Raw genomic sequence first — 15,226 nt, forward strand, 5'->3', positions numbered from 1 at the left:
GATTATTTGGCTCAGGAGATGTTGTATTCTCCGGATCAAGTTCATTCTCATCTCTTCCTCAATCAATGCATTCATTGATCTCCTTGGTAATCTTAAGTGATTGGATTCCAATTCCTTGGAAACCCAATCTCTCAAATCTTGATCAATAGCCAATTCCTTGGTCTAATTGCTCATGAGAAGAGATGAAGTATGATCACTGACTATACCACATGTATTCCCAAATCAAAGTGTTGGTAGGATTATATGTCACTATATCCATCCAAACCTCAATTTGGTCCAACATGAGAAAGCATTTCTAGCATGATCGCTTCATTCCTCTTCCAAGGTTCCAAAGAGATCCAAGTATGAATAGCTTCTTTTCCAACACAACTACCCAATAGGATGAAGATTGAAAGCTTTCTAGTAAAATCAAGAGAAAAGAAAGAAGAAGAATAATAAAAACTATTATTGATCCATCAAATTACAACAAAGCTCCCTAACCCAATGAAAGGGGTTTAGTTGTTCATAGCTCTGGAAATGGAAAGCATAAATGAAAAGTACATTTTCAAAATAAAACTAGAAGTTGCAGAGAAAGTAAAACATACAGAGTGTAGTTCTCCAAAATGCCAGAAGCTCCCTACTAGTTCAAAACTACTCCTATATATACTACTCTTCTGATCTTCTAGTTGGCTCTTCAACTCTTGGATATGGGCCTTTGGATCTTTAGTTGAAGCAGTTACAGTCTTCAGTGGGCTCAGCTTTGCTTGCAGAAAAAGTGTGAGTTAGGCATGGACATTAGTTAGGACGTTAGTGGTGTTAACGTTAAGTCAAAATGTGGGTTCGAGAACGTTAGTGACGATCACCTTTTTCACTAACGTTCCAAGCCAAAAATGATCCACGTTAAATTCAACGTTAGTGGCACTAATGTGACCATTAACGTTGCCACTTGGTCCTTCGCAAACGTTATTGGCATTCACCTTTTCCAATAATGTTGCTTGTTGCCCCTTTTCCCCACGATAGAGTTCACGTTAGTATAACTAACGTAACCCTTAACGTGGGCATGCCTAAGCTTCGAGAGCGTTAGTGACACTTACCTTTGTCACTAACGCTTCAAACGCCCCTTCTTTCCACGTTAGTGCCTCACGTTAATTGCATTAACGTGACCACTAACGTGGTGGTGATTGCCATCTCCAACGTTAGTGACAAAGGTGAGTGTCAATAACGTTGGCCCATCATTTCTTTCCTCAACGTTAGCTTCCACGTTGATGTAATTAACGTGGCAACTAACGTGGGCTATATTGGCTTAGTCCAACGTTAGTGACAAAAGTGAGTGTCACTAACGTTGGCGATTCCTTGCTCCTCCCACGTTAGAGTTCACGTTAATGTAATTAACGTGACTCTTAACGTGGCCAATTGTGCCCTTTTGGAACGTTAGTGGTATTCACTTTTACCACTAATGTTGGAGCTTCCCTTTTCCTCCACGTTAGCTTCCACATTTATGTAATTAACGTGGCCACTGACGTGGGATATGATGGCTTTCGAAGGCGTTATTGGTAATCACTTTTTCCATTAACGTTGCAAGCTAGCTCCTATTCCACGTTAGTGGTCACGTTAGTTAGACTAACGTGGCTACTAACGTGGCTCTTCCTTGCTTCCTTTGTCCTGAAATCAAGCAAATAAAGTGCATCAAAGCTTGGTTCTAAATCATGAGATCATGCATCATCCATTTTATCATTCAATTCATGCATAATTCTCATAAAATCATGTAAAGTTCACAATGTTTGCTTGAATCAAGATGTAAGTGAATTTCTACCCAAAACTTGCTTATTTACTAAGAAAATACATGAAATACCCTAAAATAGTAAAGAAAAGGTCAGTGAAACTGGGCAAAATGCCCTGGCATCACAACACCAAACTTAAAGCTTGCTTTTTCCTAAGCAAGTACTAAAACTTAAGAATGATGAATGAAAGAGCAAGAGAAATAAGTTCTTATTATAGAAGTAAAGCTCTTGGTTTATGGGGGTTTCATGCATAGCAACTTAGGTTCATTCCTTTACTGGTTTCCAAGTCCTTATCATGCTCTTGAATACTTGCTTGATTGCATCCTATGAGATCCTTATTTTTTTTATCTCCCTTTTTTCTCAGGGTTTATTGCATCCTTAGGCTAAGTGCTCTGTGAGAGGGCAACTCTTTAAAATAAGCTTTCAGCCAACACTCCCGAACCAATTGGTTCAAAGTGCTAGGTGTTGAAACACCCCTAAGGACTTACTCCCTCAAGTCTCTCTCCCCCATACATGCACACCACAGGCACATGGTTTGTTATTTTCTTTCCTTGAGGCCTTGGTGTCCAACACCTCTTTAGGTTACTAAATGTTCTGTAGCAAGGTTACTCTTAATAGTGGATTTTCAGTTGGTAATCCCGGGTTAGTTAACCCAAGTTACCAAGTGATGAAGCACTCCTAAGAACTTATTCATCCAAGCAGATCCTTGGTACAAGATCACCACAGACACATCCCTCAAGATTCAAACCCTTGGTGCCTAGCCTTATTTATTCTTTTTCTTTCTTTTTCAAACTCTTATTGTTCTTTCTCTTTTTCTTATTAGGATCTTGTTGTTTGGTTAATCTCATAGAATGTGCTTCAAGCATGTTCTGCAGTACACATAAGTGCCCTCATACCTTATAGGTGATCCAACTTAGCTAATCTATTATCCCACCACCAACCTTGAGGACTTATTTCACCATATGAACCCTACTCTAGTTTCTTTCATAACATTCTCTTTCATTAAATTCAAAGGGCAAGCATACAAGTAAGTAGGATGAAAGTGAAAACAGGTAACCTGGACCAGCACACATATGATAAAAGCACAAAAAAAACAAACATTAAATTCTAGTGACTCAAACTAAAGAGTAACTATTAACAGGGGCACATTCATACTTCCAATTTGAGCATTTCCAAGCAGATGGAATCAAGTAACAATACAACCTTTTGGTGGTGACTTCTAGCTATCCCTTTGTTGTCATCATCCATAGCTTTTGCATCCTTCTTCGCCTCCTTAGATGATGGTGCACCATTTTCCAGAAGATTGATTGAATTCCTGCAAAGTTATTGGAAGTTGCTTGTTCCCAAAGCACTTGAGAAATAGTTAGCATGCATGTATGCTTGTGAATTTCTGAACTTAATTTGGTGTGTGAACACCAAACTTAATTCCTTGCCTAATGCAACAGATTGAATACATGCAGAGAACCTCATGTGTTTTTATTAATAAAACGACTATGAACTAGAAACTAAACTATTGTTAAGTGATTTCCCTGATTGGTTGGGGCTAGCAACTTGCCTTTGAAGAGGTGTAGTGTGATTCTAACTGAAATCTTTGGTGGAACACCAAACTTAGAATTACACATTCACTCTTGGATTGTTTTGGTGTGCAACACCAAACTTAGCTCCTCACAATACAGGGAAAACTACTTGTAACTTTTATTGAAATGATCATGAAAAGGAAACTACCTTAGGTTGGGTTGCCTCCCAACAAAGCGCTCTTTTAGCGTCGCTAGCTCGACGATTTTTCCATTAGTTGAGATGATACTTCATTTTGGGGTTTTCCCCCATATTGCCCATGTAGTGTTTGAGCCTTTGTCCGTTCACAGTGAAGGTCCTCTTTGAACTTTCCTCCATGATTTCTATGTGTCCATATGGCGAGACTTTTGTGACAAGAAAGGGACCTGACCACCTTGATTTGAGTTTCCCAGGGAAAAGTCTCAATTTGGAGTTGTAGAGGAGCACTTGCTGTCCTTTTTCGAAGCTCCTGGGTGTCAGATTGAGGTCATGTCTTCTCTTCGCCTTTTCTTTATAGATCTTGGCATTTTCATAGGCTCGAGATCTAAACTCTTCCATTTCCTACAGCTACAAGACCCTTTTTTCACCAGCAGCAATGCTATCAAAATTTAGTAGCTTGAGAGCCCAGAGGGCTTTGTGTTCCAGCTCCAATGGTAAATGACAGGCCTTTTCCATACACCAGTTGATATGAAGACATCCCGATTGGTGTTTTGAATGCCGTTCTGTATGCCCAAAGAGCATCATCTAGCTTCTTCGACCAGTCCTTTCTTGATGCTCCTACAGTCATCTCCAGAATCTTTTTTAACTCTCTGTTAGATATCTCGGTTTGCCCACTTGTTTGGGGGTGGTAGGGCATAGCAACCTTGTGTTTTACCCCGTATCGTAGGAGAAGAGCTTCTAGTGGTCTGTTACAAAAATGGCTCCCTCCATCACTGATGAGCGCTCGTGGGACTCCAAACCGGCTAAAGATATTCTTTCTGAGGAAGTTCATGACCACCTTGTTATCATTTGTTGGGGTTGCAATAGCTTCTACCCACTTGGAAATGTAATCCACTGCTACCAAAATATACTTGTTTGAATATGAGGTTGGGAATGGTCCCATGAAATTGATTCCCCACACATCAAATAGTTCCAGTTCTAAGATGAAATTCTGTGGCATCTCATTTCTTTTGGATAAGTTTCTAGCTCTTTGGCATTCATTGCAGTTCTTTACTAGCTCTTTGGCATCCTTGAAAAGGGTGGGTCAAAAGAATCTACTTTGTAACACCTTGGCTGCAGTTCTTTCCCCTCCAAAATGGCCTCCATAGCACGAGCCGTGGCAATTCCACAGGACCTCTCGTCCCTCTTCTTTTGAGATACATCTTCTCAGGATTCCATCTGAACACTTCTTGAAGAGATATGGCTCATCCCAGACAAAATATTTTATGTCATTGATGAGCTTTCTTTTTTTATGTTTGTTGATCTCTGGAGGTAAAACCCCAGTTGCCTTAAAATTGGCAATGTCTGCAAACCAGGGTGCTTTGTGAACCGTCATTAAATGCTCATCTGGGAAGCACTCATTCACACTGGCATCATGTGTTCCACCTTTGTCCTGAGGGATTCTGGATAGGTGATCGACTACCTTGTTCTCCACTCCTTTCTTGTCTCTGATCTCAATGTTGAATTCCTACAACAACAAGATCCATCTTATCAGTCTTGGTTTTGATTTCTTCTTGGCAAATAAATATTTAAGTGTTGTGTGATCTGTGAAAACGATCACTTTGGCACCAATGAAGTATGATCTAAACTTGTCAAATGCAAAAACTATTGCCAGCAACTTCTTTTCAGTAGTGGTATAATTTCTTTGAGTGTCATTGAGGACTTTGCTGGCATAGTATATCACATGGACCAAGTTATCTTTCCTCTGTCCTAACACTGCCCCAACTGCAAAATCAGATGCATCACACATCAGTTCAAATGGTAAGTTCCAATCAGGTGGGGAAATGATAGGGGCAGAGGACAGCCTCTTTTTCAAGTTTTTGAATGCTAGCGTGCACTTTTCATCAAAGACAAATGGTGTATCAGATACAAGGAGATTGCTTAAGGGCTTGGCTATCTTTGAAAAATCTTTAATAAATCTTCTGTAAAATCCAGCATGCCCTAAAAAGCTCCTAATTACCTTGACATCACTTGGTGGGGTAATTTTTCAATGAGTTCCACTTTAGCTCTGTCTACCTTAATGCCTTGGTTAGAAACCTTATGGCCAAGGACTATTCCTCCTGTCACCATAAAGTGACATTTTTCCCAATTCAAGACCAGATTGGTTTCTTGACATCTTTTTAACACCAGGGCAAGGTAATTTAGGCAATTAGGAAAGGAATCCCCGAATACTGAAAAGTCATCCATAAAGACTTCAATGAATTTTTCTATCATATCTGAGAAGATAGAAAGTATGCAGCGTTGAAACGTTGCAGGAGTATTACATAGCCCAAATGGCATGCGCCTGTATGCAAACACTCCATATGGGCAAGTAAATGACGTTTTTTCCTAGTCTCTCGGATCAACCACTATTCGATTATATCCTGAGTAACCATCTAGAAAACAGTAATATGCGTGTCCTGCAAGTCTTTCCAACATCTGATCCATGAAGGGGAGTGGGAAGTGATCTTTTCTTGTAGCTTCATTGAGTTTTCTGTAGTCAATGCACATCCTCCATCCTGTGACCATTCTTGTAGGGATGAGTTCATTCCTTTCATTGGGTACTACAGTGATTCCTCCTTTCTTGGGGACCACTTGGACGGGGCTGACCCATGGACTATCCGAAATTGGGTAGATCGCCCCTCCTTGCCACAGCTTCATGACTTCCTTCTGTACCACTTCTTTCATGACTGGATTTAGCCTCCTTTAGGGTTGGATGTATGGTTTGGCATCATCTTCGAGCAGTATCTTATGCATGCATATGGCCGAACTGATTCCTTTCAAGTCAGCGAGGGTCCATCCAATGGCATCCTTATGCTTTTGTAATACTTGGAGTAGTTCCTCCTCTTGTTCTTGGCTGAGGGCTGAGTTTATGATCACTGGGTAACTTTCATTCTCCCCTAAATATGCATATTTGAGAGTGGGCGGCAGTGCTTTGAGTTCAAGTTTGGGTGCTTCTTTTCTTTCATTCTCCTCCTCTAGTGTGCCCTGAACATGAATCTCCGCTGTTGCAGCCTCTTCGCTTGATGCTGATTCCTCTTCTGTTAACCTCTCAAGTTCTTCTTCTTTAAAAATCTCTTGTACTGCATCTTCCAGTGAATCCAACCTCATACATTCTCCCAATGGTTCTTCTGGGTAACTCATGGCCTTGAACACATTGAATGTCATCTTCTCATTGTATAATCTCAGGGTAAGTTCACCTTTTTGGACATCAATGATAGCTCTAGCAGTGGCCAAGAATGGTCTTCCCAGGATGATAGAGGCCTTGGCTCCCTCCTTTATATCCAGCACTACAAAGTCTGCTAGGAAGATAAAATCTCCTACCTTCACCAGCAAGTCTTCTACTATGTCGTGAGGAAACTTGAATGATCGGTCTGCCAGTTGTAGGGCTATTTTTGTTGGCTTGGCCTCTTCAATCCTCATTTTCCTCATCATAGCTACGGACATCAGATTTATGCTGGCTCCTAAATCACATAGGGCTTTTTCCACTGTGATTTCCCCTATAATACAAGGAATCTGGAAGCTCCCAGGATCCTTCAATTTCTGGGGTAATTTGTGCTGAATGATGGTGGTGCACGAAATTGTGATGTCCAGGCTCGAACAATCCCTGGCAACGTGAGCAACTTGGTACGCGCAATCGTGATTACGCTTTAATTATGTAAAATTCATGGCTCTTTCTTGTCTCTGGCAATGGCGCCAAGAACATGGTGCCAATACCATGGTTCACAACTTCGATACAACTAACCAGCAAGTGCACTGGGTCGTCCAAGTAATACCTTACGTGAGTAAGGGTCGAATCCCACGGAGATTGTTGGTATGAAGCAAGCTATGGTCACCTTGTAAATCTCAGTTAGGCAGATATAAATGGATAATAGTGTTTTCGAATATGATATAATAAAATAGGGATAGAGATACTTATGTAATTCATTGGTAGGAATTTCAAATAAGCGAATGGAGGTGCTTTCGTTCCTCTGAACCTCTGCTTTCCTGCTATCTTCATCCAATCAGTCTTACCCCTTTCCATGGCTGGCTTTATGCAAGGGCATCACCGTTGTCAGTGGCTACATCCCCTCCTCTCAGTGAATAATATGCTCACGCACCCTGTCACGGCACGGCTATTCATCTGTCGGTTCTCGATCATGCTGGAATAGGATTCACCCTCCTTTTGCATCTGTCACTAACGCCCAGCACTCGCGAGTTTGAAGCTCATCACAGTCATTCAATCATTGAATCCTACTCGGAATACCACAGAAAAGGTTTAGACTTTCCAGATTCTCTTGAATGCCGCCATCATTCCAGCTTATGCCACGAAGATTCCGGTTAGGAGATCTAAGAGATATTCATTCTAGCTTATTTCAGGTAGAACAGAAGTGTTTGTCAGGCACGTGTTCATAGGGGAGATGGTGATGAGCGTCACACATAATCATCACCTTCATCACGTTCTTGGGTGCGAATGGATATCTTAGAAGCGAAATAAGATGAATTGAATAGAAAACAGTAGTACTTTGCATTAATCTTTGAGGAACAGCAGAACTCCACACCTTAATCTATGGAGTGTAGAAACTCTACCGTTAAAAATACATAAGTGAAAGGTCCAGGCATGGCCGAGATGGCCAGCCCCCAAAGTCTAAGAACAATGCGTTCAAAGATGATCCTAAGATCCTAAGATGATCAAAAGATGCCTAATACAATAGTAAAAGGTCCTATTTATAATAAACTAGCTACTAGGGTTTACATGAGTAAGTAATTGATGTATAAATCCACTTCCTGGGCCCACTTGGTGTGTGTTTGGGCTGAGCCTGAGTGTTGCACGTGCAGAGGCCATTTGTGGAGTTGAACGCCAGTATTTGTGCCAGTTTGGGCGTTCAACTCTGGTTTTGGATCCTTTTCTGGCGCTGGACGCCAGATTTGGGTAGAAAGCTGGCGTTGAACGCCAGTTTACGTCATCTATTCTTGGCCAAAGTATGGACTATTATACATTGCTGGAAAGCCCTGGATGTCTACTTTCCAACGCAATTGGAAGCGTGCCATTTTGAGTTCTGTAGCTCCAGAAAATCCACTTTGAGTGTAGGGAGGTCAGAATCCAACAACATCAGCAGTCCTTCTTCAACATCTGAATCTGATTTTTGCTCAAGTCCCTCAATTTCAGCCAGAAAATACCTGAAATCACAGAAAAACACACAAACTCATAGTAAAGTCCAGAAATATGAATTTAACATAAAAACTAATGAAAACATCCCTAAAAGTAACTAGATTCTACTAAAAGCATACTAAAAACAATGCCAAAAAGCGTATAAATTATCCGCTCATCACAACACCAAACTTAAATTGTTGCTTGTCCCCAAGCAAATGAAAATCAATTAGGATAAAAAGAAGAGAATATACTATAAATTCCAAACTATCAATGAAACATAGCTCCAATCAAATGAGCGGGACTTATAGCTTTTTGCCTCTTGAATAGTTTTGGCATCTCACTTTATCCATTGAGGTTCAGAATGATTGGCATCTATAGGAACTCAGAGTTCAGATAGTGTTATTGATTCTCCTAGTTCAGTATGATGATTCTTGAACACAGCTATTTTATGAGTCTTGGCCGTGGCCCGAAGCACTTTGTTTTCCAGTATTACCACCGGATACATAAATGCCACAGACACATAATTGGGTGAACCTTTTCAGATTGTGACTCAGCTTTGCTAAAGTCCCCAACTAGAGGTGTCCAGGGTTCTTAAGCACACTCTTTTTTTTTTTGCTTTGGACCTTGACTTTAACCGTTCAGTCTCAAGTTTTCACTTGACACCTACACGCCACAAGCACATGGTTAGGGACAGCTTGGTTTAGCCGCTTAGACCAGGATTTTATTCCTTTAGGCCCTCCTATCCACTGATGCTCAAAGCCTTGGGATCCTTTTTATTTTCCCTTGCCTTTTGGTTTTAAGGGTTACTGGCTTTTTCTGCTTGCTTTTTCTTTTTCTTTCTATTTTTTTTCTTTTTCTCCTTGTCATCATTCTTTCAATAGCCAACATATTTAACATTCTTAAACAACAACTTCAAAAGACATATGCACTGTTCAGGCATTCATTCAGAAAACAAGAAGCATTGTCACCACATCAATATAATTAAACTAAGTTCAAGGATAAATTCGAGACTCATGTACTTCTTGTTCTTTTAAATTAAAACATTTTTCATTTAAGAGAGGTGATGGATTCATAGGACATTTATAACTTTAAGACAAAGTTACTACTACTAATGATCATGTAATGAAGACACAAACATAGATAAGCACATAACATAGAAAACGAAAAACAGAGAAAGTAAGAGCAAGGAATGAATCCACCTTAGTGATGGTGGCGTTTCCTTCTTGAGGAACCAATGATGTCCTTGAGCTCTTCTATGTCTCTTCCTTGTCTTTGTTGCTCCTCCCTCATTGCTTTTTGATCTTTTCTTATTTCATGAAGCATGATGGAGTGCTCTTGATGTTCCACCCTTAGTTGTCCCATATTGGAACTCAATTCTCCTAGGGAGGTGTTGATTTGCTCCCAATAGTTTTGTGGAGGAAAGTGCATTTGAGGCATCTCAGGGATCTCATGGTAATGAGCTTCATACGCCTCTTGAGCTCCATGAGTGGGCTCTCTTGCTTGCTCCATCTTTTTCTTAGTGATGGGCTTGTCCTCTTTGATGAGGATATCTCCCTCTATGTCAATTCCAGCCGAATTGCATAGGTGGCAAATGAGGTGAGGAAAGGCTAACCTTGCCATAGTGGAAGACTTGTCAGCCACCTTGTAGAGTTCTTGAGGTATAATCTCATGAACTTCCACCTCTTCTCCAATCATGATGCTATGAATCATGATGGCCCGGTCTATAGTAACTTCAGACCGGTTGCTAGTGGGAATGATTGAGCATTGAATGAACTCAAACCATCCTCTAGCTACAGGCTTGAGGTCCAATCTTCTTAGTTGAACCGGCTTGCCTTTGGAGTCAATCTTCCATTGAGCTCCTTCTACACATATGTCCATAAGGACTTGGTCCAACCTTTGATCAAAGTTGACTCTCCTTGTGTAGGGGCGTGCGTTCTCTTCCATGTATGGCAAGTTGAACGCCAACCTCACATTTTCCGGACTAAAATCTAAGTATTTCCCCCGAACCATTGTAACATAGTTCTTTGGATCCGGGTTCTTACTTTGATCATGGTTCTTGGTGATCCATGCATTGGCATAGAATTCTTGAACCATTAGGATGCCGACTTGTTGGATGGGATTTGTTAGAACTTCCCATCCTCTTCTTTGAATTTCATGTCGGATCTCCGGATACTCATTTCTTTTGAGTTTGAAAGGGACCTCAGGGATCACTTTCTTCTTGGCCACAACATCATAGAAGTGGTCTTGATGGGCTTTGGAGATGAACCTTTCCATCTCCCATGACTCGAATGTGAAAGCTTTTGTCTTCCCTTTCCCTCTTCTAGAGGATTCTCCGGTCTTAGATGCCATCAATGGTAATGGAAAAACAAAAAAGCTATGCTTTTACCACACCAAACTTAGAATATTGCTCGCCCTCGAGCAATAAACAAAAGAATAGAAGAAGAAGAAGAAGAAATATGGAGAGGGAGAGGGAGATGTGGTTCCGGCCAAGAGGAGTGTAGAGGGGTGTGTTGTGTGAATTTGATGAAGAATGGAAGGCTTTATATAGGGAAGGGAGGGGGGTTAAGGTTCGGCCATATGGGTGGGTTTGGGAGGGAAATTGGTTTTGAATTTTGAAGGTAGGTGGAGTTTATGAGGTAGGTTTATGGGGAAGAGTGGATGGATGTGAGTGGTGAAGAGGTGATGGGGAAGAGTGTTTATGGGGTTGTGTGAAAGAGAGTGGTGAGAAGAAGTGAGTGGAGGTAGGTGGGGATCCTGTGGGGTCCACAGATCCTTAGTGGATCCTGTGGGGTCCACAGATCCTGAGGTGTTCAAGGATTTACATCCCTGCACCCATTAGGCATGTAAAAATGCCTTTGTACCCAACTCTGGGCGTTCAGCGCCAGGTTGGTGGCCATTTTGGGCGTTCAACGCCCATTTGTGTGCCATTTCTGGCGTTGAACGCCAGAACCATGCCTGTTCTGGCGTTCAGCGCCCAGAAGCTGCCCATTTTGGGTGTTCAGCGCCAGCACCATGCTCTGTTCTGGCGCTGAACGCCAGACAGATGCTCCTCCAGGGTGTGATTTTTCTTCTGCTGTTTTTGATTCCGTTTTCAACTTTTATATTTATTTTGTGACTCCACATGATCATGAACCTAAGAAAATATGAAAAACAATAAAAATAAGAATTAGATAAACATTGGGTTGCCTCCCAACAAGCGCTTCTTTAATGTCAATAGCTTGACAGTGGGCTCTCATGGAGTCTCACAGCTGTGCAGAGCTTTGTTGAGACTCTCCAACACCAAAGTTAGAGTTTGGATATGGGAGTTCAACACCAAACTTAGAGTTTGGTTGTGGCCTCCCAACACCAAACTTAGAGTTTGACTGTGGGGGCTCTGGTTGACTCTGCTTTTAGAGAAGCTTTTCATGCTTCCTCTCCATGGTTGCAGAGGGAGATCCTTGAGTTTTAAACACAAGGGAGTCCTCATTCCATTGAAGGACTATTTCACCTCTGTCAACATCAATCACAGCTCTTGCTGTGGCCAGGAAAGGTCTTCCTAGGATGATGGATTCATCCTCTTCCTTTCCAGTATCCAGGACTATGAAATTAGTAGGTATGTAAAGGCCCTCAACCTTTACTAATACATCTTCTACTTGTCTATAAGCCTGTTTTCTTGAGTTGTCTGCCATCTCTAGTGAGATTTTAGCAGCTTACACCCCATAGATTCCCAGTTTCTCTATTACAGAGAGGGGCATGAGGTTTATTCCTGAACCAAGGTCACACAGAGCCTTAAAGATCATGGTGCCTATGGTGTAGGGTATTATGAACTTTCCAGGATTCTGTCTCTTCTGAGGCAATGTCAGTTGATCTAGATCACTTAGTTCATTGATGAACAAGGGAGGTTCAACTTCCCAAGTATCAATGCCAAATAATTTGGCATTCAGCTTCATGATTGCACCAAGAAACTAGGCAGTTTGCTCTTCAGTGACATCCTCATTCTCTTCAGAAGAGGAATACTCATCAGAGCTCATGAAGGGCATAAGGAGGTTCAATGGAATCTCTATGGTCTCTAGATGAGCCTCAGAGTCCTTTGGTTCCTCAGAGGGAAGCTCCTTATTGATCACTGGACGTCCCAGGAGGTCTTCCTCCTTGGGATTCACGTCATCTCCTCTCCTCACAGGTTCGGCCATGGCGCTTATGTCAATGGCCTTGCACTCTCCTTTTGGATTCTCTTCTGTATTGCTTGGGAGAGTACTAGGAGGGATTTCAGTGATCCTTTTACTTAGCTGGCCCACTTGTGCTTCCAAATTTCTAATGGAAGACCTTGTTTCATTCATGAAACTTACAGTGGCCTTGGACAGATCAGAGACTAAGTTTGCTAAATTAGAAGCATTTTTTTTAGTGTTCTCTGTCTATTGCTGAGTGGATGATGGAAAAGGTTTATTATTGTTAAACCTGTTTCTTCCACCATTATTAAAGCCTTGTTGGGGCTTTTGATCCTTCCATGAGAAATTTGGATGATTTCTCCATGTTGAGTTATAGGTGTTTCCATAAGGTTCACCTAAGTAATTTACCTCTGCTATTGCAGGGTTCTCAGGATCATAAGCTTCTTCTTCAGAAGATGCCTCTTGAGTACTGTTGGATGCATCTTGCATTCCATGCAGACTCTGAGAGATCATATTGACTTGCTGAGTCAATATTTTATTCTGAGCCAATATGGCATTCAGAGTATCAACTTCAAGAACTCCCTTCTTTATAGGCGTTCCATTACTCACAGGATTCCTTTCAGAAGTGTACATGAACTGGTTATTAGCAACCATATCAATGAGTTCTTGAGCTTCTGCAGGCGTTTTCTTTAGGTGAATGAATCCACCTGCAGAAGTGTCCAGTGACATCTTTGATAGCTCAGATAAACCATCATAGAATATATCCAGGATGGTCCATTCTGAAAGCATGTTAGAAGGACACTTTTTGGTCAACTGTTTGTATCTTTCCCAAGCTTCATAGAGGGATTCACCTTCTTTCTGTCTGAAGGTTTGAACATCAGCTCTAAGCTTGCTCAGCTTTTGAGGAGGAAAGTACTTGGCTAAGAAAGCCGTGACCAGCTTATCCCAAGAGTTCAGGCTGTCTTTGGGTTGAGAATCCAACCATAATCTAGCTCTGTCTCTTACAGAAAAAGGGAAAAGCATGAGCCTGTAGACTTCAGGATCTACTCCATTAGTCTTAACAGTATCACATATCTGCAAGAATTCAGTTAAGAACTGAAAAGGATCTTCAGATGGAAGTCTATGAAACTTGCAGTTCTGCTGCATCAGAGAAACTAATTGAGGTTTCAGCTCAAAGTTGTTTGCTCCAATGGCAGGAATGGAGATGCTTCTTCCATGTAAATTGGAATTAGGTGCAGTAAAGTCACCAAGCATTCTCCTTGCATTGTTGTTGGGTTCGGCTGCCATCTCCTTTACTTGTTCGAAATTTTCAATCAAGTTGTCTCTGGATTGTTGTAATTTAGCTTCTCTTAATTTTCTCTTCAGAGTCCTTTCAGGTTCTGGATCAGCTTCAACAAGAATGCCTTTTTCTCTGTCCCTGCTCATAAGAAAGAGGAGAGAAAAAGAAAAGAAGAGGAATCCTCTATGTCACAGTAAAGAGGTTCCTTATTGTTAGTAGAAGAAAAGAAGAAGAAATTCGAACACAGATAGAGGAGGGGGTTCGAATTTGGTGATGATGTGAGGAAGAGATGTTAGTAGATGAATAAATAAATAGAATAAGATGAGAGAGAAGGAGGGAATTTTCGAAAATTATTTTTGAAAAGGAGTTAGTGATTTTTGAAAATAGTTTTTGAAAAATGTTAGTATTTTTTTTTTTCGAAAATTAAGATTTAAAAATTAAAAATTAAAATAATTAATAAATTAAAAAGAAATTTTGTAAAAGGGGGAAGATATTTTCGAAAATGAGAGAGAGAGAGTTAGTTAGGTGGTTTTGAAAAAGATAAGAAACAAACAAAAAGTTAGTTAGTTAGTTGAAACAAATTTTGAAAAGATAGGAAGTTAGGAAGTTAGAGAAGATATTTTGAAATCAAATTTTTGAAAAAGATAAGATAAGAAGATATTTTTGAAAAGATATGATAGAAATTGTTTTTGAAAAAGATTTGATTTTAAAATCACAATTAATGACTTGATTCACAAGAAATCACAAGATATGATTCTAGAACTTAAAGTTTGAATCTTTCTTAACAAGCAAGTAACAAACTTCAAATTTTTGAATCAAAACATTAATTGATTATGTTATTTTCGAAAATTTGATATAAAAATAAGAAAAAGATTTTTGAAAAATATTTTTGGAATTTTCGAAAATAACTAAGAATTTTGAAAAAGATTTGATTTTTGAAAAAGATTTTGAAAAAGATAAGATTTTCAAATTGAAAATTTGATTTGACTCATGAGAAACAATTTGATTTTAAAAATTTTTGAAAAAGTCAACTCAAATTTTCGAATTTGATGAGAGAAAAAAGGGAAAGATATTTTTTTGATTTTTGAATTTTTATGATGAGAGAGAAAAACAACAAAAAGACTCAATGCATGAAAATTTTGAATCAAAACAATGAATGCATGCATGAATGATATGA

At 40.2% G+C, this 15,226-nt stretch overlaps 1 non-coding gene across 1 annotated transcript; it reads left to right on the top strand.

Annotated features, from left to right (window-relative positions):
• The first annotated feature begins 13,553 nt into the window (after nucleotides 1–13,553).
• LOC148573659 (small nucleolar RNA R71) lies at nucleotides 13,554–13,661 on the top strand. The gene has a single exon (XR_015905488.1). It is a non-coding gene; the product is annotated as a small nucleolar RNA R71 (small nucleolar RNA).
• The last annotated feature ends 1,565 nt before the right edge of the window (nucleotides 13,662–15,226 follow it).

Source organism: Arachis ipaensis, chromosome B2 (genome assembly GCF_059453495.1).
Source record: "Arachis ipaensis isolate K30076 ecotype BB chromosome B2, ASM5945349v1, whole genome shotgun sequence".
NCBI classification, from domain to species: domain Eukaryota; kingdom Viridiplantae; phylum Streptophyta; class Magnoliopsida; order Fabales; family Fabaceae; genus Arachis; species Arachis ipaensis.